Genomic DNA, 25,286 nt, shown 5'->3' with positions numbered 1-25,286 from the left:
TATTGGCACCATAGTTGAAAAGCAGTTGGACCTAGATGTTTAGGTTCATTTCTGGGCTCTTCATTCTATTCCATTACCTATCCTTAAGCCAATATTATTATTATTATTATTATTTTAGAAAAATGCAAGTTCACAGAAAAGTTGATAGGAAGGCACAGAGATACTTTTTATACTCCTGCCTTCACACATGCATGGGCGACCTCCAGAATCACCATTGCTCATCACAGTGTATATTTGTTAGAATTAATGAACCCACATTGACACATCATTATCACCTGAAAGTATTTATTTAGGATTCACTTGTGGTGTTGTGTATTCTATGGCGAGTTTGGACAAATGCATAATGAGTAGCTATCATTTAGGTATCATACAGAATATTTTCATTGCCCTGAAAATCCTCTGTGTTTTACTTAGTCATCTCTCTCTCACCCCCAAACCCTTGGTAACCACTGATCTTTTTACTGTCTTTATTTTTTTGCCTTTTCCAGAATATCATGTAGTTGAGGCCATACTGTAGGTAGCCTTTTCAGACTGGCTTCTTTCACTTTGGAATATGCATTTGATGTTCCTCCATGTCTCCTCAGGATAGCTCACTTCTTTTTAGTGCTGAATAATATTTCATTATCTGGGTATATCTCAGATTATTTATCAATTCATCTACTGAAATTTATCTTGGTTGTTTCGAAGTTTGAGCAATTATGAATAAATCTGCTATACACATCCATGTGCAGATTTTTGTGTGGGCATGTTTTCAGCTCCTTGGATAAATGGCAAAGAATGATATTGCTGAATAGTATGGTAAGAGGATGTTTAGTTTCATAAGAACCTGTTAAACTGTCTTCCAAAATGATTGTAACACTGCATTTACACCAGCATCATGTGGGAATTCCTGTTACTCTATATCCTCAACAGCATTTAGTGTTTCAAGGTTTTGGATTTTAGCCATTTGAATAGGTGTGTAGTAGTATCTTGTTTTTAATTTGTATTTCTTTGATGACATATGAGATGGAGCATCTTTTCATGTGGATATTTATCATCTGTAAGTCTCCTTTGGTGAGCTCTCTGTAAAGGTCTTTAGCCCATTTTTTAGTCAGGTGGTTTTTTTTCTTATTGTTGAGTTTTAGGACTTCTTTGTATATCTTGAACCTGTTTTTTATCATAAATGTGTCTTTTGAAATATTTTCACCCAGTACATGACTTGTCTTTTCATTCCCTTGACAGTGTCTTTAGCAGAGCTGAAAATTTTAATTTTAATGAAGTCCATCTTATCAATTATTTTTTTCATGGATTGTGTCTTTGGTGTCATATTAAAAAATCAAGACCAAACCCGAGGTCATCTAGGTTTTCTTCTATGTTATCTTGTAGGAGTTTTATTGTTTCACATTTCTTATTTACATCTGTGATTCATTTTGAGTTAACTATTATGAAGGGCTTTGTATCTGTGTCTAGATTTTTTTATTTTTTTTGCATGTGGATGTCCAGTTGTTCCAGCATCATTTGTTGAAAAGACTGTCTTTGCTCCATTGAATTGCCTTTGCTCCTTTGTCAAAGATCAGTTGACTGTACTTATGTTAGTCTATTTCTGGGCTTTCCGTTCTGTTCCACTGAGCTCTTTGTCTATTCTTTTGCCAATACTATGATGCCTTGATTAGATACAAGCTTGATTATATCCAAGTACACCAGTTGTATAGTAAGTCTTAAATTTATATAATTTTGGTCCTTCAGTTTTGTTCTTCTTCAATATTGTGTGGCTATTCTGAATCTTTTCCCTCTCCATATAAACCTTGAAATACCTGTTAGTATTCACAAAATAACTTGCTGGGATTTTTGCTGGGCTTGTTTTGAATCTATAGATCAGGTTGAGAACTGCCATGTTGACAATTTTGAGTCTTTCTATCCATGAACATGGAATATGGCCCTATTTAGTTAGTTCTTTGATTTATTTCACACATATTTATAGCTTTCCTCATTAGATTTGTACATAGTTTGTTATATTTTATACCTATTTCATTATTTTGGGTGCTAATGTAAATGGTATTTTTTTAAATTTCAAATTTTACTTAATCATTGCTGATACACAGAAGAGCAATTGGCTTTTACCTATTTATCTTATATCCTGCAACCTTGGCTTTCTGTTCCTAAAGAAATGACTTGGGATTTTGATAAGTTGCATTGAATATAGAGTGCTTTATGGAGTATTGCCATCTCAGTAGTATTAAGTTTTCTAATCCATGAACATGAGATGTCTTTTTACTTTTTAAGGTCTTTTTTTTTTTTTTTTTAAGATTTCATTTATTTGAGAGAAAAAGAGAGAAAAAGAGTGGGGTGAGATGCCGAGGGGGAAGTAAGCTCTCTGCTGAGCAGGGAGACCAATGCAGGGCTTAAACACAGAACTCTAGGTTCATGATCTGAGCTGATGGCAGTCACTTAGCCAACTGAGCCACTCAGCCTACTTTTTAAAGTCTTTAATTTACATCAGTGGTGTGTTTTATTTTTCAGTGTATAAGTCTTTTTTTTACATCCTTGGTTGAACTTATTCCTAGGTATTTTATTATTTTGGAATGTATTATAAATGAAATTATTTATCTCCCTTTGGAATTATTTATTCCTGGAATAGAAAAACACAGCTAATTTTATATCCTGCAACTTAATTAATTTATTAGCTCTACTAGTTGTTGTTTTAATGTATGGATTCTATTGGATTTTTTTTACATAGAATTAAAAGGACAAAGTTCCAAAAGATTAAAATTTCCAATTTGAATGCCTTTAATTTTGTTTCTTGCCTCGTTTTTCTGTCTAGAACTTCTAGTACATTATTGAATATAGTGGTGAAAGTGGGAATTCTTGTTTTTTCATAATCTTGGGACAGAAAAATCTGTCTCTTACCATTATGCATGCTGTTATCTGTAGATTTTTAATAAATGCCTTGTATCATGTTAAGAAATTTCCCTTTACTCTTAGTTTTGAGTGTTTTTATCATGAAAGGATATTGGATTTTGTCTGATTTTTTTTTGTATCTAATAAAACATTTATGTGGGAATTCCCCACCCCACCCCCATGGTTTCAGGGTGTATAGTTCTTTAAATGTACTGTTGAATTCAGTTTGGTACATTTTGCAGAGGATTTTTGTATTAATATTCAGAAGGAGTATTGGTATTTAGTTTTCTTGTCATGTCTTTTTCTTTTTTTTCATTTTTATGCTATTGTAAATGGAATTGTTTTCTTAATTTCATCTTTAGATTATTCATCGCCGTTGTGTGGAAATAGAGTTGATTTTTGTACAATGACCTTATATTCTGAACCTTGCTGGATTTATCAGTTCTAATAGTCTGTGTGTATATATTCCTTAGGATTTTCTATATGCAAAATTATGTCACCTCTAAGTAGTGAAACTCTTACTTCTTCCTGTCCATTTTGGATGGCTTTTATTGCTTCCTTAAATCCTCTGGTTTTTAAATAGTAGTGGCAAGATCAGACATCCTTTTCTCATTCCTAATATTGGGGAAATACTCAGTCTTTCCACATAATTGAGGTATTTGCTGCTGGTTTTTTTTAATAGATGCTCTTCATCAGATTGAGGAAGTTCCTTTCTGTTCCTGGCTTGTTTTATTCTGAAAGATTAGTTCTTTATTCTATTAATATAGTGTTATTATATTTATTGCTTTTTATATACTGACATAGTCTTGTATTCCTTTATTTGTATACAGACACAGTCTTGTATTCCATGTACCCTTTTAAAATGTTTTTTTTTAAGATTTTATTTATTTATTTGACAGACAAATATCACAAGTAGGCAGAGAGGCAGGCAGAGAGAGGAGGAAGCAGGCTCCCCGCCAAGCAGAGAGCCCCATGCAGGGCTCAATCCTGGGACCCTGGGGCCATGACCTGAGCTGAAAGCAGAAGCTTTAACCCACTGAGCCACCCAGGCACCCCTAAGATGTTTTTTATTTCTAATGGTATATCTAAGGTTGCTGAGAGTGCTAAGGAAAAACCAGATATACACAATAAGTCAGATGCTTGGTTATTTAAAATATTCATCTACAGAATGATTTCTTATCTTTAGGAGGGACTCAACTGTGTCATAAAGGAGTTTCTTCTTATGGTGTTGGAGGGAACTGACCCTTCATGGTCACAGGACCACACCGGACCACAAGAAGCTTCCCATTTGATGTAGTGACATGTAAAATAAAATTTCAAGTAGAACAGCCATTTAATCAAAGTATGAGCAAGAGAGTGGAGTGTAATGAAAATATATGCAGAGGAAAAGTGAGCAAACATTGGGTGAAGACAGTTAAAGCTTAGCTGTAAATGAAATTGCTTAAAGCTTGTGATGAGTTATGATTATGCTGGCCTGTAGGTTGTGAAAACACAAGTGCCCAAAGATCTCAGGTCCCTATTAAGAGAGGAAAGGTTTGAAACAATGGATAGTAGAAGGGGCCCTGAGGAAGGATGATAGAATGCTGTGTACTCAGGTAGTCCACAAGAGGGAATTTGGACATAAGATTTTTAAAAGACCCACCAACCAACCCACATGGTCTTCACATATTCCCTCTGCTGTGACTAGGCTGGAAATAGGATGCCAGAAATATACATAATATATTAGATGTCATATATATTTTATATTTTTTAAATATGTATTTTTAGAGTTTGAACATAGTAAAAAGAAATTAATATTGTCTCTACGAATGATTTATTTCTGTTAGTAATTTAACACCACAACTTGTTAGCTGTAGTTATTTTACTTTAAGTGAATTTATATTTTAAGCATCATTTATGGCTATAGAATTTTACATAAAATTTTATTTTATGGTGGTAATTACATTGTTGTCAGAAGAAAGTGTATTTGCTGTATTTGTTATAGCTTCTACGTGTATGTGTAATTGCACTTCTGAGAACAATTAGGGTGCTTGAAAGTAGAACAGTGTTTGCTGATCTGTATAGTTGCCCCTAGTGTATAATCAGATTCTCATAGATTGCAGATAAAAGAGACTTTTCAGAGAGAGATAGAGAATAAAAGGTCAGTTTTCAAAATGTGCGAAGTATAAAACGTAAAGGTGCTTTTCACTGATATAAATTTAATACAAGGTGTTACATATTCAGTGTCTTTCTACAAAGGACTGAAAAAGTATGGGCTTCTATTCCTTCAGAAGTAGCAGTCTGCTGAAATTTTAGCTGAAGTTAGGAAATGACAAAAAGTTGTTAGGCAGACCCTTTGGTGTTTGAAGGAGAGAAGCTCCTTTCCAGAAGGTTTGCTGGGTCTCGTAGTGAGCTCTTTGAGCTTCACTTGGTTATGAGCCGGCTATGTTCTGTGAAGAGTCACTTCCTTATAACAGGGGGACAAGTCTCATCTCGTGTTGAAGTACAGTCCCCTAGTAGCATAGTTTTAGGTGGCTCATGGTATAGCCAAGTCTGTACAGTTAAAATTAGAGCTGTCTATTAAAGAATATTAACTGGATTATCAGGGAAAAGTTATATTTTTTGCTTTTTCAGTTCCTTTGAATGGTATGGCTGAAGTAACTCTGATTGCTTTGTAGTATATGAAATTCCCAGTACTCTACATTGCTTGGTGTGGCTTGTTAACCAGTCAGAACAGTATTGTGAAGATTGTTTTCTCAACAGTGGGATTACTTGTATGAAAATCTGTGGTGCAGTTTGCAACAGGAGCCTCCATGCCATCCAGCCTCCCGCTCAGTGTGGGCGGGTGGACAGGAAGCCCTGCAGGAAGGTGATGGTTGTGTGGGCCTCTCTGACTGACAGCAGGACCATGTCCCCCAGGAAGGATGACAGCCCTGCATAGAGTGCCCTTCCAACTGCAGACCGCTGTTCCCATTTGAAGCATACTCTGAACCCAAACTCAGATTCAATTCAGCAAACATCTCCAGAGTGACTTCTGTGCTCCTAGAAGGGGGGCAACCAAATAAGTATAAAACATGATAAAGGAAGGGTTCTGTCTATTTCTATAACACACTATTGAGATGGAATTCACACACTATACAACTCATCCATTTATTATGTACAATTTGGTGGTTTTAAACATATTTACAGAGTTGTGTGGCCATCACTGCATTCAATTCTTCACAAAGAAATTCTGAACCATTTTGCGTTTAGGCCCCAACCTTCATTCCCTCTACCCTCTGTCTTTATAGCTGTGCCTATTCTGAATAGTTCATGTAAGCAGAATTCTATAACGCAGCCTCTCAGGTCTGGCTTCTTCACTTAGCATAATGATGTTAGAGTTCATCATGTTGTAATATGGATTGGCATGTCACTCCTTTTAATTCCAAATATTATTTTGTTGTATAGATAATCCACAATTTGTGTATCCATTTATCAGTTAATGGGTATTTGGGTTGTTACCACATTTTGGTTATTTTGAATAATACTGCTGTGAACATTTGTGTGAGAGCTTTTGCAAAAATGGTTCCAATTCTCTTGGGTATATACTTAGGAGTGGAGTTGCTGGGTCGTTTAGCAATTCTACATTTAACTTACTGAGTAATTGCCAGACTCTTTACCGTAATTTTAATTCCCACGGGTAGTGAGTGAGGGCTCCAGTTTCTCTCTACCCTCGCTACACTCGCTGTCTGTGTTCTTGTCCATCACCATCACATGAAGTGTGAAGTGGAATCTTATTTTTGAATCTCATTTTTCTTGACTGCCCAGTATGACTTCACAATTTACCTGTTTTCATGGCAATTTTGTGAAGAGTTTGTCAGTTATTTCAATTTCATAGTGGAAGCCCTGAGGTTCAGTGAGGTCAGACAACTGGCCCTAGACATTTCATGTGATGTGAAGGGGATTAGGTGGCAGGCTCTGTGAGTAGATTTCCTTTACCTTTTCCTTTTCTCTGTGCTGCTTATAGTCCTCCTATACATGGGCTTCTGACCATAATGAAAGGAACATTTTCAGTAGACCATTGGAAACACAGGAGAGTGATATGTAAGCTCCAACTCTGCATGTGGACATCTTCCTTTGGAAGCAGTGTTGGCATTCAGTTTTTGAAAGATGGGCAGACATTCACCTGAGAAGTGGAGTGGAAGGGAATGTTAGGTAGAAGGAATGATATGCACGTCTTTAAAAGAGAAGTTCCCAGGGGTGCCTGGGTGGCTCAGTGGGTTAAAGCCTCTGCCTTTGGCTCAGATTATGATCCCAGGGTCCTGGGATCAAGCCCTGGTTGGGCTCTCTGCTCAGCGGGGAGCCTGTTTCTTCCTCTCTCTCTGCCTGCCTCTCTCTGCCTACTTGTGATCTCTGTCAAATAGATAAATAAAAACTTTAAAAAAAAAAAAATTCCTGGGATGCTTAGGTGGCTCAGTTGATTAAGCGGCTGCCTTTGGCTCAGGTCATGATCCCAGTATCCTGGGATCGAGTCCCACATCGGGCTCCTTGCTCAGCAGGGAGCCTGCTTCTCCCTCTTCCTCTGCCTACCACTCTGTCTGCTTGTGCTCACTCTTGCTCCTTTCTCTCTCTGACAAATAAATAAAATCTTAAAAAAAAGAATTCCTGTAAACTTCATATTATGGGCATATGAGTAATGTGCTGGGCTGCAGGATAAGGAAGAGGGGGCAGGAGGTGAGAAGTGATTTAGAATGTTAGGCTCAGAATGAATTGGCCTTGTAAATGTTTCTATTTTGTTTAAAGTTGGAAATAATTTTAGACATTGAGAAGTCACAGTAACAAAACTAAACTCCCTTCCCAACCATTTGAGATTAAGTTGCCGAAATGAAAGTTTTACATCACCTGGTTATATCCTCTGTGAAGCAGGCATGCACAGATTTCATCAGGATCACCTGTGTTTACTTGTCCTGTCTCTCTAGTGTTCTTTAATTTGCAACAGTTCTTCATCTTTCCTTGAGTTTTATGAACTTGACACTTTTGAAGAGTACAGGCCAGTTTTTTGGTTTTTTTTTTGTTGTTGTTGTTGTTTTTGTTTTTTTATCACAAGCTTCTCACTTTGGGTATATCTGCTGTTTCCTCAGGAGTAGACAGATTATGCCCTGGGGAGGAATATCCCAGAAGCAATGCATCTGCCCAGGTGGTGCCGTCCTTTCCCTGTTATTGTTAACTTTGATCTTTTGATTGAAATGGTGTGTGCCATTTCACCACTGCAAAATTACTTTTTCCTTTTTGATTAATACATACTTGGAAGTGATTTTGAGATTGTAATTATTCTATTTCTCACCTTTCACTCACTAGTTTTTAGCATCTTTTGATGTTTATTGGATAAATTAGTAATTATTATGATGTTTGCCAAAAGGTGATTTTCTAACTACATTATTTCCTCTACATTTATTAGCTGACTTATGCTAACCTGTGACTTATTTGTTTATTCATTTTTTTATATATGGTAACTGGAGTTGTGGATTCCTATTTTATTCATTGTGTTTTAATCTCTTACTATCATTATACAGGACCTTGGTGGGGGAAGGTGGGATAAAAGGACAGTGAGCAGAGTTTTCTTGATCCTGGGGAACTGACAGTTTACTGAATTTATAAATAACTGTTATAGATGATAGCCAGGAGATTAGTTTAAAAAAAAAAGTAGCATTTTTTTTCTTATAAATATCATGCTCTAGAGTAAATACATTTTAATGTGATATTAAAAAGACACTCAAAGCAGAAAAAATAAACTTTCATATATTACTAATCATGGGATAGTTTTCTGGAGCCATCTGATAGTGTGTCATTTTACGTTATTGTGTCTATGCCTCAGGGAGACATTCTCCTACCAGAGGTCCCGTAAGACAATGCCACAGTTCCTTCAAAAGGGTAATCCTGCCACTGCAGCATATGATATCATGTGCCTCTCTTCTTTAACTTGATTGCAAATCATATCATCATTTCCTCAAGGCTTTTCATGGAAAGCGAAATCTCTACACAATTCTACAGAAACGCTGTAAAGGGATAGTATTCTCTCTTCTATAAAGAGTGTTGAGTCAGTGCTGTTCTCCTTATGAATCTAAGTTTATTTTACCACTGAATCCTTATACATAATCACCAGTGAAGTAAAGCAGAGAACTTAGTATAAGTCAAACTTACTTAAAATAAGTGTTAGTTACATTTTTCTTTTCATAAAAGTGCAGGAAAAGAATCAAATATAAAATGTAGTAATGAATAAATTAAAATATTATCTCACTACTCTATAGAGCTTAACCATTATTATTCTGTTATTTTATTTTTTCAATCAGCTTGTGTTTTTATTTGACTATATATTTAATTTAAAAATTAAAATTATAATCTTATTGTTCATACTACTTTTGTAGCCATTTTTCCCCCTTTTACTTGAAAATATAATTTGGACATACTTACTCTTCTTTAAATAGCCTTTGAAAACCTGACTATTAATGACTGCATAATTATCTATTATAATAGATACCACAGTTTATTTTGTTTTTTCTTTTGGATCAAATATCAAATTTTTCTAATTCTTAAATAACAATGGAAGACATCCTTTTAAAAATAGCTTTGTATATTTGTTATTACTTTCCTGTTATTATAGTGGAATTAATGGATTACAGAGGATAGAAACAATTTTTAAGCATTTGATAAATACTTCCAGATTACCCTCTAGAAAGTTTTTTCCTTCCAGCAATAATATTAGAAAATTCAGACATGAAAAAGAAAAAAATGGAAGACCCCAGATCTCTCAAAATATAAACACAAATTTTCTTTGAATGTTGTATTAGCAAGAATTATTTTGTTTTGTTCACTATTTATCCAAACATAAAATAGGCAGTAAATCACATTTTAAAATATTTAAAATAAAATAACTCATACAGAGGTTGAATCAGTAATCAGAAATCTCCCAACAAAGAAAAGCCTTGGACTTGATGTCTTTGCTAGTGAATTCTACCAAACATTTAAAGAATAACTAATGCCAGTCCTTCTCAAACTTTTCCAAAAAATTGAAGAGGCAGGAATACTTCCTAACTCATTTTATGAGCCTCGTATTACCTTGTTACAGCCAGAAAGAGACATTAAAAGAAGACTACAGACCAGAATCCCATTTGAGCCCTGAAGCAAATATGCTCAGCAAAGCACTAAAAGACTGAATTCAACATCATATTAAGAGGATTATATGCCATGACCAAGTGGGACTGACTTCTGGAATGCAAGGATGATTCATCATATGAAACTTGATCAATGTAATAATACCAAATTAACAAAATGAAAGACAGAAGCTTGACATAATCATCAAAATTGATGAAAAATCACATGACAAGATTCAATACACTTTCATGGGATAAAACAAAACAAAACAACATTTAACAGTTTAGGAACAGAAGGAAACAAACAATATAATAAAAGCCATATATAAAAAACCCACAGGAAATATTATAGTCAGTAGTGAAAGACTGGAAGTTTCTCTTCTAAGATCAGGAAAAAAGCAAAGACGCCTGATTTTGCCCCCTTTTTTCAACATAGTACTGAAAAACTTAGAATAATTGGCAAGAAAAAATAATAAAAGGCATTTGGATTGGAAGGAAAGAAAGAATCTCTGTTCCTGATATGACAATATGATCTTATATGTAGAAAACCCTAACACACACACACACACACACACACACACACACCCCTCTTAGAATTAATAAATGAATTCAGCAAAGTAACAGTATGCAAAATCAAGACTCAAAAATCAGTTACATTTATACAAACTAACAATAAGCAATCTGAAAAGTATTTTTAAAAAATTTCCATTTACAATGGCTTTGAAAAGAATAAAATGCTTAGAATTAACTGAGGAGGTAAAAGACTTGTATGATGGAAGTATAAAACACTGCTGAAGGAAATTGAAGAAGACATAAATAAGTGGAAAGATAGCCCATGTTTATGGATTGGAAGACTTAATAAGATGTAATAAGATGTCTGTAATACCCAAGGTGACCTACAGAATCAATGCGGTCCCTCTCAAAATCCCAAAGATGTTTTTTGCAGAAATAGAAAAATCTGTCCTAAGATTTATGTGAAATATCAAAGGATTCTGAGTAGCTAAAAGAGTCTTGAAAAGGAATAGAGTTGAAAGACTCAGTTTCTTATTTCAACATACCATATACACACACACACACACACACACATTACAAAGCTACAGTTATTAAAACAGTGTGATAATGGCTTAAATGTAGACATACAGACCAATGGAATAGAGATCCTAGAAATAAACACTAAAATATAGGATCAAATGATTTTCAAAAGGGTCCCAAGACCATTCAATGGAGAAAGAATAGTCTCTTCAACAAATATTACTAAGAAAGTTGCTTACCACATGCAGAAGGATGAAGCTGAACTCCCGATTTCACTTCATGTACAAAAATTGAATCAAACCAAATCAATGACCTAACATAAGGCCAAAAACATAGCAATCTTAAAAGATAGGGCAAAAGCTTCCAAAGCATTGAATTCAGCAGTCATTTCTTGTATATGACAAAGGGACAGATAACAACACAAAAAAAACAGACAAACTGGACCCCATGAAAATTAAAAACTCCTGTATATCAAAGGACAGTATCAAAAGAGTTAAAAAGCAGACTCAGATTGAGGTTAAACATTTGCAAATCGTCTATCTGGTAAGGGGTTATTTTCTAGAATACACAGAAAACTCCCTAAAACTCAAAAAAAAAAAAAAAACCACAAAAGTGGGAAAAAAACTTGATTAAACATTTCTCTAAAGAAGATACTGGAATGGCCAGTAAGCATATGAAAAGATGCTCACCGTCAGTAATTATTAGAGAACTGCAAACTAAAACCACAATGAAATACCACCTCATATAAACTGGGGTGGCTACTATTAAACACACACACACACACACACACACACACACACACACACACAGAAAATAAGAAGCATTGGTAAGGATGTATATAAATTGGAACCTATGATCACTGTGGGAATGTAAAAAGGTATAGGTGCTGTAGAAAATAGTATGACAGCTTCTCAAAAAATTAAAAATATAATTACTGTATGGTCTAGTATTCCTAGTTCTTGGTATATACCCAAAAGATTTGAAAGCAGGGTCTCAAAGAGATATTTGTATATCCAATGCAGCATTATTCACAATAGCCAAAATGTGGAAGCAACCCAAGTGTCCATGAACAGATGAATGGATAAGGAAAATGTGGTATATTCATGCAATGGAATATCAGTAAGCCTTAAAGGAAGGAAATTCTACAGATGTGCATGAACCATGCTCAGAGAAATAAACTAATCACAAAAAACTGGATGATTACACTGATATGGGTTATTTAGAGTAGTCAAAATCAGAGAGAAAAAGTGAGAGTTGCCTGGATTTGTGGGGAGAAGGGGTGGGGGGATTATTGTTTGTGGATATAGAGTTTCAGATTCATCAGATGAAGAGAGTTCTGGAGACGAATGATGGTGATAGTTGTATAACACAATGAATGTATTGAGTATCACTTAACTGTACATTTAAAAATGGTTAATTTGGTAAATTTTGTTATGTGCATTTTGCCACAATAAAAAACTGGAAAACAGTTCACATATGTAGTTATATTACAAGTCCTAATAATGAAAAACAACATTCTTTTCCCTACACTAGATTTTTTAAAATCTAGGGGAAAACCTGTTACTTTTGACATTTACCTCCATGTTCTTCAAGATGTGTTTATTGCTGCATACTACTATATTTTTCAGTTTAGATACTATCTCTTAATCTGACTCAAGCACTTTTTATTTAACGTGGTTCTTTGTATGACTGGATTTAAATCCTCCATGTTGCTAGTGGCTTTCTACTTAACCCATATGTTTTTGGTACCTTTTTCCCACGCTTTCTCCTTTTAAAAATTTGTATTGAGTATTATTTAATGCTTCTGTTTTATCTCTGTGGTTTGATTTTTAATTTACTTCTTTAGAAATATTTCTTAGTTTCTACAGTATTACAGGATTTACAGTACACCTATTTACCTTACCACTGCCTATTATACCACTTTTCCCATAATGTAAGAGCCTCATAGTGGTTTCTCCCATTTTCTCTATCCCATTCTTTCTGATCTTGTCTTTATTTCCAGATGACTTTTTGTTTTTATAAAACAAACAAGAGAAATAAGAAACGAAAACAATTTCTTCTCTATATATGTTCCGTACCTCATAAATGCTGTTTACTATTTCCAGTGCCCTTCATTTCTTTGTGTAGATCCACACTTCCAATTGGTAGCATACTCCTTCTCCCTGAAGAACTTTCTTTTGAATTGAGATTTTGTGTGTGTGTGTGTATCTTGAATTGAGATATAACAAACATATAAGGTTATTTATAGTAGCATACTCTTTCTCCCTGAAGAACTTTCTTTTGAATTGAGATATAACATATATAATGTTATATATACATATATATAACATATATAATGTTTTATATATATATATAAAACAGGAATTACTGATTCAATATTTGTATGTATTGCAAAATGATTACAATGGCAAATCTAGTTAACATCCAGCATACAGTTATACATTTTTTCCCTTGTATTGAGAACCTTTAAGATCTACTGTCTTAGCAACTTTCAAATATACAATATGGTAGCTATACTTAGCTACAATATGGTAGCTATATCTTGTTAGCTATACTTACCATGTAGTGTATTGCATCTTCATAGTTTATATATTTTATAATTGGAAGTTTATGTTTTTTGATTCCTTCACCCATTTTTTGCCCTTCCCCCACCCACTGCCTCTGGTAACCACCGATCTGTTATCTGTGTCTGTGAGTTTGTTTTTCTTTGTTTCCTTGTTTGTATTTATTTGTTTTTAGATTCCTTATGTAGGTGATATTGACTTATTTCACGTACCATTTAATTCTTCAAGGTTCATCTGTGCTGCAAATGGAACTATTTCCCTTTTGATGACATTCATGAATAATATTCTATTTTATGACTGAATAATATCCCATTTTCTTTGTCTGTTCATCTATTTATGGACACTTAGGTAGCTTCTGTATCTTGACTGCTATAGATAATGCTGCAGTGAACATGGGGGTGCAGATATAATTTCGAGTTAGTGCTTTTGTTTCTTTCAGATAAATACCTAGAAGTGGAATTGCTGGGTCATATGGTAATTCCAATTTTCATTTTTTGAGGAAACTCCATACTATTTTCCATAGTGGCTTCACCAACTTACATCCCCACTAACAGGGCGCAAGTTTCCCTTTTCTCAGTGTCCTCCTTAACACTTGTTATTTCGTGACCTTTTGGTAATAAATAGCCATTCTGACAGGTGTGAGGTGACATCTTCTTGTGGTTGTGATTTGCATTTTCCTGATCATTAAGGATATTGAACACCTTTTCATGTATTTGTGAGCCATCCATATGTCTTCTTTGGAAAAATGTCTATTCATATTTTTTGCTCATTTTTAAACGATTATTTATATAATTTTTGTTATTAAACACTATAATGTTGGTATATATATATGTAAATATATAATTTTGGTTATATATTTTGGTTATTAACCAAATATATATATTTGGTCTCTATATAATTTTGGTTATTAACCACTTATCAGATGAATGATTTGCAAATATTTTCTCTCATTTGGTAGGTCGCCTTCTCATTTTGCTGATGGCTGCCTTTGCTGTGCAGAAGCTTTTTAGCTTGATGCAGTTCCACTTGTTTATTTTTGCTTTTGTTCTCTTTGCTTTTGGTGTCAAATCCGAAAATTCATTGTGAGGACCAAGGTGAAGGAGATTACTGCCTACATCTTCTAGGAATTTTATGTTTCAGGTATTATGTTCAGGTCTTTAATTTATTTTGTGTTAGTTTTTGTATATGTTGTAAGATAGTGGTCCAGTTTCATTCTCGTTTGTGGCTGTCTGGTTTTCCCAGCATCATTTATTGCAGACTGTCTTTTTCCCATTGTATACTCTTGCCTCCTTTGTTATAAATTAATTAATTGACTCTGTATGCATGGGTTTATTTCTGGGCTCTCTATTCTGTTCCATTGATGCCAATGCCATACTGTTTTGATTAAAATAATTTTGTAATGTAGTTTGAAATCAGGAAATGTGATGGTACCAGTTTTGTTGTTCTTTCCCAAGATTGCTTTATTCATGGTGTTTTGTAGTTCCAAACAGATTCTAGGACTGTTTGTTCTATTTGGTATTTTGGGGGATTGCATTAAATTTGTAGATTGCTTTGTATGGTACAGACATTCTAACAGTCTTAATTCTTCTTGTCCATAAGCACAGACTATCTTTCCATTTATTTCTGTCTTCTTTAATTTCTTTCATGAATGTCTTACAGTTTTCAGAGTACAGGTGTTTTACCTCTTCAATTAAACTTATTCTTATGTATTCTATTTTTCTTGATGCAGTTGTGAATGGAACTGTTTCCTGAATTTCTTTTTCTAGTAGTTCATTATTAGTGTATAGAAATACCACCGATTTTCATATTTTAATTTCATATCCTGAAACTTTACCAGATTTGTTGATTTGTTCTAATGGTTTATTTATTTATTTATGTTTGGTGGAGTCTTAGGATTTTCTATGTATATAATATCATATTCTCTGCAAATAGTGACTATTTTACTTCTTTCTTATTTGGATGCCTTTTATTTCTTTCTCTTGCCTAATTTCTTTGACTAGAATTTCTAATATTATGTTGAATAGAGTGAAAAGAGTGGACATTTTTGTCTTATTCCTGATCTTAGAGGAAAGGTTTTCAGCTTTTCACCTTTGAGTGTGATGTTGCTGGGGGCTTGTTGTATATGGCCTTTATTGTGTTGAAATATGTTCCTCTATACCCACCTTGTTCAGAGTTTTTATCGTAGTGGATGTTGAATTTTGTCCAATGCTTTTTGCAACTATTGAGATGATCATATGATTTTTATCTTTTGTTTTGTTAATGTGGTGTGTCACATTGGTTAATTGCACATGTAGATCTATCCTTACATCCCTAGAATAAATCCCACTTGGTCACCATGTATGATTCTGTTAATATATTGTAGAATTCAGTCTGTTAATATTTTATTGAGGGATTTGGTATCTGTGTTTGTCAGAGATATTGATGTGCATTTTTTTTTCTTGTGGAATCCTTGTTTGGTTTTTGTGTCAGGGTAATGCTGGCCTCATAAGAGGATTTTGGAAGTCTTCTTTCCTCTTCTGTTTTTTTGGGAGAGTTTAAGATGGATTGGTATTAATTCTTTAAATGTTTGGTAGATTTTACCAGTGAAGTCATCACAGGTTTCTGGTTACTGATTTAATCTCCTTATTGGTAACGGTCAGTTCAGATGTTTTATTTCTTCATGGTTCAGTCTTGATGGTTTGTATGTTTTTAGGAATTAATTCATGTCTTCTAATTTGTTGAACTTGTTGGTGCATAATTGTTTGCAGTAGTTTCTTATGATCCTGTGTGTTTTTGTGGTGTTGGGTTGTAACAAACTCCTCTTTCATTTCTTTCATGTTCCTTCTCCCTAAATAACTTCCTTTAGAATTTCTTCTAGCACAGGTTTGTTGGAAATGCATTATCTCAGCAGTTGTTTGCCTGAGAAAGTCTTTATTTTGCCTTAGTACTTTACAGATTTTTTTTGCTGGATATAGAATCATGAGTTGATACATCTTCCCCTGCCTTTATTTCATTTAAGCTGTACTGTCTTTTGGCTGGCATAGTTTTTGTTTGGAAGTCTACTGATCCTTTTCCATGTTTCCCTGAATGTAATTTTCACTTTCCTTCTGGCTACACCTTAAAATTTTTGTCTTCAAACCTCTGGAAGGGAGGTCTTGTTAGTTTTCTGTCTCACTCCTAATTTTTCTTGTGAGCACTTGGTAAGGCCTGATATAAAGACCTCGGGAGTGAAAATGGGGACACTCTTATGTCTGGGGCCAGCTCTTCCAGAGTGATGTGCTAGCTCCTGCTTGACATTTAAGAATTTATTTATTATTTCTTCTTACTTACTTGGGTGGGATCACCTCTTCCTCTGGTGCTCTGCCACAGGTTAAATATTTGAGTTTTTTAGCTGTCCCTAGAGAAATGGTGCCTCCTTATGTTTCCATTATTTTTTTCCTTGGAACTTCAGCTCTTTGATGGGTTCTAGGAAATTTATAATTTTTCAGAGTATCTGGGTGTTTCTCATTATTGGGGACTGAGTAACAGTCTTCTGTAGCTTTCTACATTCTACAGAAATGACATTCACCCTTAGTTTCCAATAACATTCTTATTTTATGAATCTTATCTTTCTAAGGATATAAGTTAGAGGTTCATCTATATTTTAAATCTACTGGTTTAAATCTTCTGTTCCTTATATTGTCTCTTTTCTCAATTTTCTTTTTTATAAATTGTTTTTGCTTATTTTAGTATTATTATTATTGTATTATTTTAGTATTTTATTTATTGGGTTATTCAGTTCTCTGGTGAATCTTAGTTGTCCTTTCATTTTTTAGAATAGAGTCCTGAGAAGCAGAGTAAAATCTCTGGGTGCTCTAATGGAGCTTCTGAAATTTAGTGTCCCTGTGGGGTGCTGAGATGTTAGCCAGAATGTTTTTAGAGGATGCCCCAAAAATGTCATAACTAGGACTTTTGGGTCAGTTCCCACAGGAGAGTCTCCTTCTTCCTCCTGACTGAGGTGTGTATGTGGTGGGTGGTGGGGAACGAGATCGTGGGAGTTGTTGAGACTGGGGAAGAGGGCTGCCTGCAAGTTGAGATCCAGATACTGCAAGTAGCCATTGTTCCATGAATAGACTTCGTCACTGTGTAAGATCCCAAAGTCTGTAACTTCTTTGTTTCAATTTGTCCAGAGACTAAATCCTCCAGCCTTTCCTTAATATCAGAGGGATAGTTGCCTGGTTGTATGGGGCAAGGAGGATGACCTAATGTGCCTGACAGTTTCTATTAGGAGTTTAATAAAGTTAACAGTTAGCTCCACACTGCTGCTTTCAGAAGTATCTGATGCCTGCAGTTCCTGAAGAGTTCCATGGTTCTATAACATAAATTAACTTGCTCCATTAACAGATTTGTTTTAGCTATCTCAGTGCCGTGAAGTCAATTCTCACTCGTTTCCTTTTCACACTTCAGGGATTTCTGTTGACATTTCTTATCTGCTTTTGTCTTTTTACCTATTCTCAATGTGGCTTTATATCCTTGTACTGGTATTGTATTTTGTATTTATCTATTTGTAAACTGTATTTTATTTTTCCTATTTTTAAAAACATTATGTTTCTCTTTCCACTCAAGTTAGTTACTCCTCTGAAGGAAATCACAATTGGTGCTAAACCTTCTGTATTAATTATCATAAACTAACTAGCATATCAAATGACTCCAAAATTTTAGTACCTTAACATGTTAAGAATTGATTTCTTGTTCCTCTAATAGTATAATTATAGTTAGTTCTGCCCCATGTAATTGTCTGGGGACTGGGGATTCCCCAGGTCCTTGGAGATCTTTTGGCAAGGGCTGAAAATGGAAAAAGAACTGATGTTTGCACATGAGATAAATTTAGGGGCCCAACTCAGAAGTGGCTTATTACATCATTTCCACTCACATGCATGGGCCTGAACTCAGTTACATAGCTACACTTAACATCATGGGAGTCTAGGAAATTTGTTTTCCCAAGAGGAAAAGAAAAAGTGGTTGAACTATTAGCAATCCTATGCTCTCTATATTTGTTAAGTCTCATATGATTACATATACATGTACACATACATATATATCTATGTATTTGTGAACCCCTATCCTTTTAAAATAACTGCTTGTGGAAAATGGGATTATATTATATACATAGTTTCCATTGTCTTTTTATCTTGTTCAGATGTGTCTTATGGCAAATCTCTTCCAACTCATTTGGTATAGTTCTGATTCTTTTTAAAGGCTGTATAATATTCCATTATGTGTTACATCAAAATTAATTCAGCATTTTCTCTGTTGATAAGTATTCATTTAAAAATGCCTTTACTGAGGGAGGAGGGGCAAGATGGCAGAGAAGTAGGAGACCCTGTTCAACAGATCCCCTGAAGTGAGCTAAATATCTTCCAGAACACTCTGAACACCCATGAAATCAGCCTGAGATGTAAGATTATACACTTCTGGATTTCTACGAGGCTAGGAAATCATCTGTCGAGAGGTTAAGTGGAGTGGGAATGCTCAAAATGTTATTGAAGGATAAACAGAAGGGAAAGGGAGCAACCAGAAGCGACTTACTAGAAAGTAATATCCCAGTATGAAAGTGCCCTGTGCTTGGGAAACAGCATTAACTTGGGGTCTGGTTAAAAGCACAAAAAAGAGCAAAAAGTCTTACGGGGCAAGTGGTGGAATCAGGTGGCCAAGGGCATGGTCCTAAGCCCATGGTCTCAGGACAGTCACAGCCAAGGACCACCTGTGCCTAAGAGAATCCAGTGGGAGCTCCAGTCCTCCTGGGCCCATGGCTTTCCACTGATTGCATCACCACTTGGGCTGGGTGCACCTTCGCTCTCCCGTGAGAGAGCCTGGTGTGGGCACTGGCTGGTGGTCCCTGAACCGGCAGCCTTCTGTAAACTGCACCTGCTGGGTCGTGGGCATGGACCCCAGATAGCAGTCCCAACAGCCACCAGGATTGGGTTCCCCCAGACCAAAACTGCCTATGGTTTTAGTGGCACAGGTTACAGAGACAAGTGGGGCCTTTGGCAACCCTTGAGATGGTGGCTGGGGGTGTGCACCGCCCATGGGAGGTTGTGGTGCTCAGAGGAGATTGCAGAGGGGAGTATGTGTGTTCTGGACCATCCGGAGGAGAGTCGACTGAGGCTTCTCTCTGAGGTGGAGGACTGGGTGTGGACAGTTTACTTTTTGCACTAGCCCTCTGAAAAGGGGGGTGTAGCTGCCCAAGAACAAAACCCTCCAGAGAACAAAACAACTTGAAAAACTGGTTTCCACAGAGTCCCCCTGCTAGGGGGCAGGGCGACTCAGCCCAACCAAGAGTGACTGAAAAACAACACGGTAGGCCCCTCCCCCAGAAGACAAGCCAAAAGAACAAGAGGAAAATAACCACAGGTTCCCCGTAAAACTGTAAAACCCCAACATCAGGGGAAACCAATATAATAAACCCTGGTGTTGCCCCCCAAACCTATATATTTCATAGATACAACTTTTTTTTTAATTAGTTCTCACAATTCTTATTCTTTTATTTTTTTAACCTACTCACCATTACAAATAGATATTTAATATACCATATTACATAGTAACTTTTTAACTTAAACATTTTTCATACATAACCTGGGTTTTTTTTTCTTTTTCTTTTTTTTTTTATTACGTATAGACATAAGCTTCAAGGTAATCCTTTTTCCCTATTCAATACTATCTCTGTCTATAAATCAGTTTTAATTTCCCTGTATCTCTGGAAAGTTGAGTCCTCTAACAAAGATAACAAGATACACCCAGGAAGTACTGAAATAACCTTCCTTGCCCATATCAAGGACTTATAATCACCTTCCCATCTTACTCTTATGTCAGTGTTTCCATGTATTTGTTTTTGTTTTTATACTATATAACTCTTACTCTTGGGGTTCATTTTGACTGGTTTTTCTTTTCTTTTTCTTTTTTTTCTTGTTCTTGTCTTTTACTTTTGCTGATCTTTTTGTTCATTTTTGGTTTATGTACCTTATAAATCTTTTGGGATTCACCTTGGCTGGGTTTTTTCTTTTCTTTTTTTTTCCCCTCTCTTTTTTTCTTTCATCTTTCTTCTTGGTGGTGACTTCCAGTTGTTCTGAAACTTTCCAAGGGACACCTTGACTGGATCATGGCTGATTTATTCAGCTATATATCCCCTTAATCACTTCTCACCAAAATGACTAGGAGGAACAACCAACAGAGGAAAAAACCATAGACTGTGATCTCTGCCACAGAACTATTGGATACGGACATAAACAATATGTCGGGAATCGAATTCAGGGTAAAAATTGTCCAGGCAATGGCTAGGTTGGAGAAGACCATCAGTGGCAACATAGAATCTCTAAGGGCGGAAGTGAGAGCCAATCAGGCAGAAGTTAAAAAAAAAAAGAAGAAGAAGAAGCAGCTATTAAAAGATCCAATCTAATCTAAATACTCTAACAGCTGGGGTAACTGAGGCAGAAGGTTGAATTAGTGATCTAGAAGACAAACTGATGGAAAAGCAGGATCAGGAGGAGGTCTGGAAAAAACAACTTAGAAGCCATGAAAACGGAATTAGGAAAATAAATGACACCATGAGACATTCCAGTGTCAGAATTATTGGGATCCCTGAGGAAGTGGAGAAAGAGAAAATACTAGAAGATACAGTTGAAAAATACTGGATGAAAATATCCCTAATCTGGGGAATGGAACAACTGTTCATGTCCTAGAGGCAGAAAGGACACCCCCACCCCAAGATCAACGAGTCTAAAAAGACATCCAGACACTTAATTGTGAAATTCACAAATCAAATTTTAGACAAGATATCTTAAGAGCAGCTAGGGGGAAGAGATTCCTTACATACAGAGGAAGAGCCTTCAGAATAACGTCAGACCTGCCACAGAAACCTGGCAAACCAGAAAGGGCTGGCAAGACATATTCAGGGCAATAAATGAGAAGAGCATGCAGCCAAGAATACTTTATCAAAAAAAAAAAAAAAAAAAAAAGAATACTTTATCTAGCAAGGGTGCCATTCAGAATGGATGAAAAGATAAAGAGCTTCCAAGACTGGCAAGGTCTAAAAGATTACTTGACCATCAAACTGGCACTACAAGAAATATTGAGGAGGGGTTGTTCTATAAAAGAAGAAAGAACCCAAGAGTGACATAGAACAGAAATTTACAGAGACAATCTATAGAAACAAGGACTTCACAGGCAACATGTCAATAAAAACATATCTTTCAATAATCAGTCTCAACATGAACAGCCTAAATGCCCCCATAAAAGAGCACAGGGTTACAGACTTGATAAAAAGACAGGACCCATCCATATGCTGTCTACAAGAGACACATTTGGAACCTAAAGATTAAAGATCAACTTCATAAAATCTATCTATGAAAAACTCACAGCAAATATCATTCTCAGTGGGAAAAAACTGACAGCCTTCCCATTGAGATCAGGAACACAACAAGGATGCCCACTCCCACCACTGTTGTTCGACATAGTACTAGAAGTCCTAGCAACAGCAATCAGACAATAAAAAGAAATACAAGGTATTCAAATTGCTGAAGAAGAAGTCAAACTCTCTCTTCACAGATGACATGATACTTTCTATGGAAAACCTAAAAAACTCCACCCCCAAACTACTAGAAATCATACAGCAATTCAGTAATGTGACAGGTTACAGAATCAATGCACAGAAATCAGTTGCTTTCTTATATACTAGCAATGAAAATATAGAAAAGGAAATTAGAGAATTGATTCCATTTACTATAGCACCAAGAACCATAAGATACCTTGGAATAAACCTAACCAAAGAGCTAAAGAATCATACTAGAGGAATTACAGAACATTCATGAAAATAATTGAAGAAGACACAAAAAGATGGAAAAACATTCTATGTTCATGGGTTGGAAGAATAAACATTGTTAAAATTTCTGTACTGCCCAGAGCAATCTATACTTTCAGCATCATCCTAATCAAAATTCAACTGGCATTCTTCGAAGTGCTAGAAAAAACAATCCTAAAATTTGTATGGAACCAGAAAAGACTCCAAATCACTAAGGAAATGTTCAAAAAGAAAAACAAAGCTGGGGGCATCATGTTGCCTGATTTCAAGCTTTACACCAAAGCTGTGATTACCAAGACAGCATGGTACTGGCACAAAAACAGATATATACACCAGTGAAACAGAGTAGAGAGTCCAGATATGGACCCTTAACTCTATGGTCAAATAATCTTTGACAAACCAGGAAAAAATTGCCAGTGGAAAAAAGACAGTCTCTTAAATAAATGGTGCTGGGAAAATTGGGCAACTATGTATAGGAGAATGAAACTCAACTATTCCCTCACACCGTACACAAAGATAAACTCAAAATGGATGAAAGACCTCAACGTGAGACAGGAATCTATCAGAACCCTAGAGGAGAACATAGGCAGTAACCTCATTGACATCAACTACAGCAACTTCTTTCAAGATACGTCTCCAAAGGCAAAGGAAACAAAAGCGAAAATGAACTTTTGAGACTTCATCAAGATCAAAAGCTTCTGTACAGCAAAGGAAACAGTCAAAAAACAAAGAGGCAACCTATGAAATGGGAGAAGATACTCAAAAATGACACAACAGACAAAGGGCTGATATCAAAGATCTATAAAGAATTCCTCAAACTCAACACTCAAAAAACATATAATCATGTCAAAAAATGGGCAGAAGACATGAACAGACAATTCTCCAATGAAGACATACAAATGGCTAGCAGACACATGAAAAAAATGTTTGTCATTGGCCATCATGGAAATTCAAATCAAAACCACATTGAGATACCACCTTACACCAGTTAGAATGGCCAAAATCAACAGGAGAGGAAACAAGTGTTGGAGAGGCTGTGGAGAAAGGGGAACCCTCTTACACTGTTGGTAGGAATGCAAGTTAGTACGGCCACTTTGGAAAACAGCATGGAGATTCCTCAATTAAAAGTAGAGCTACTACTCTATGACCTTGCAATTGCACTACTGGGTATTCACCCCAAAGATACAGATGTAGGAAAAGATGGGCCAAATGTACCCCAATGTTCATAGCAGCAGTGTCCACAATCATCAAGCTGTGGAAGAAGCCACAATGCCCTTCAGCAGATGAATGGATAAAGAAGATGTGGTCCATATGTACAATGTAATATTACGCAGCCATCAGAAAGGATGAATACCCAACTTTTGCATCAACATGGATGGGACTGGAGGAGATTATGCTGAGTGAAATAAGTCAAGCAGAGAAAGTCAATTATCATACGGTTTAACTTACTTGTGGAACATAAACAATAACATGGAGGACATTAGAAGGAAAAGAAAAGTGAATTGGGGGAAATTGAAGGGGGAGATGAAGCATGAGAAACTGTGGTCTCTGAGAAACAAACTGAAGGTTTTGGAAATGAGAAGAGTAGAAACATAGGTGAGACTGGTGGTGGTATTAAGGAGGGCCCGTATTGCTTGGAGCACTAGGTTTGGTGCATAAACAATGAGTCTTGGAACACTGAAAAAAATAAAATTAAGATGTTAAAAATAAAAAATAAAAAAATATGCCTTTACTGATATTTTGGTGGCATTTAGAAGGGGAATGGAGCTAAATGTATATGCTCATTTCTACATTTTTATTTGGAAGTTTAGCATTCAGATTGGTTGTGAATGTATGCTAAATGCAAGATTATTTCCAGAAATAAAACTATAATAATTTATATTTTGAGAAGTAATGAAATGTTGTTTATAGGAGTAATGGCAGTTGGCTTCCATAGATTTTCTAGAATCATCAATTTGCTGGCTATATTATTAGCAAATATCTTAGATGTTTGAAGAGCACATAGAAATACTTCAGCAAATTATTTTTTGATATCAAATAACTATTTTAACTTCATAATTTCTTTGCAAAGCTAAAATTACATTAAAAATTTATAATATAAATAAATCTTGCATTTATTTGCAACATTAACTGTTAACATTTTTTAGGCACATAAAATTACTATATTTTAAAGGGCATTTTGCGCTTTCCTATGGATAGATTCTATTATCGTAAGGAATGTAAGAGTTCAGAGAAAAATGTGTATTATTGATTATCAGAACAGATGTTAAGTACCTACTAAGCATGAGACCCAGCTATGAACTAAGAATATAACAAAGAACAATATAGACATAACATGTAAAGATTTTTAGTTATGGAACATTACTCAGTGGAATCTGAGTAACATCATGTGTTACTCATCATGATGTTACTCATCATGTTAGTTGGTGAACTTGAGGGAGAAACAGAAAATAACCAATAGGCTTTCTATAATGTGAGGTACTGAGAGAGACAAACAGAGACAGAAAGGGAGGGAGAGACAGGGGAATATAGAGGAACAGAAGCAATTACCCCATCTTGAATGCCTGTCAGTTACCAAGTACTGGGTTGGATTCGGTGCTGTGGGAGCTATGATCCTTTTGGAGCCAAGTTCTGCTGGGAGCTTATCCAGTATAGTCTGGATTTTTTTTTTTTTTTCTGAAAGTGATTTCACTAGACAGAGAAAGAACTGTATTACCTTGTCTATTCCTAATGGACTTCATGTCAGCTTTGAGCAAAACAATCAATTACAAATAAGCTCCTATTAAAAAATACTTGAAGTACTGACAGTTTATCCAATAGATGGAAGTTCTCTGTGCTTTAGGATCTGACGATCAAGGAACACATCTGACATCCTGTTATAAATGTTAG

At 35.5% G+C, this 25,286-nt stretch overlaps 1 protein-coding gene and 1 long non-coding RNA gene across 8 annotated transcripts in view; one reads left to right on the top strand and one right to left on the bottom strand.

Annotated features, from left to right (window-relative positions):
* Positions 1 to 25,286, top strand: part of L3MBTL4 (L3MBTL histone methyl-lysine binding protein 4) — a 453,724-nt gene that overhangs the window by 185,455 nt on the left and 242,983 nt on the right. The gene's annotated exons all lie outside the window — the stretch shown is intronic.
* LOC116571587 lies at positions 14,470 to 24,419 on the bottom strand. The gene is made up of 3 exons (XR_004277919.1): positions 24,409 to 24,419; positions 20,453 to 20,457; positions 14,470 to 14,526 (listed from the first exon to the last, which is right to left on the bottom strand). It is a non-coding gene; the product is annotated as an uncharacterized LOC116571587 (long non-coding RNA).

The sequence above is a fragment of the Mustela erminea genome, chromosome 13 (assembly GCF_009829155.1).
Source record: "Mustela erminea isolate mMusErm1 chromosome 13, mMusErm1.Pri, whole genome shotgun sequence".
NCBI classification, from domain to species: domain Eukaryota; kingdom Metazoa; phylum Chordata; class Mammalia; order Carnivora; family Mustelidae; genus Mustela; species Mustela erminea.
The sequence above is the reverse complement of the archived record's forward strand: the minus strand, read 5'-3'. Positions and strand labels throughout refer to the sequence as shown.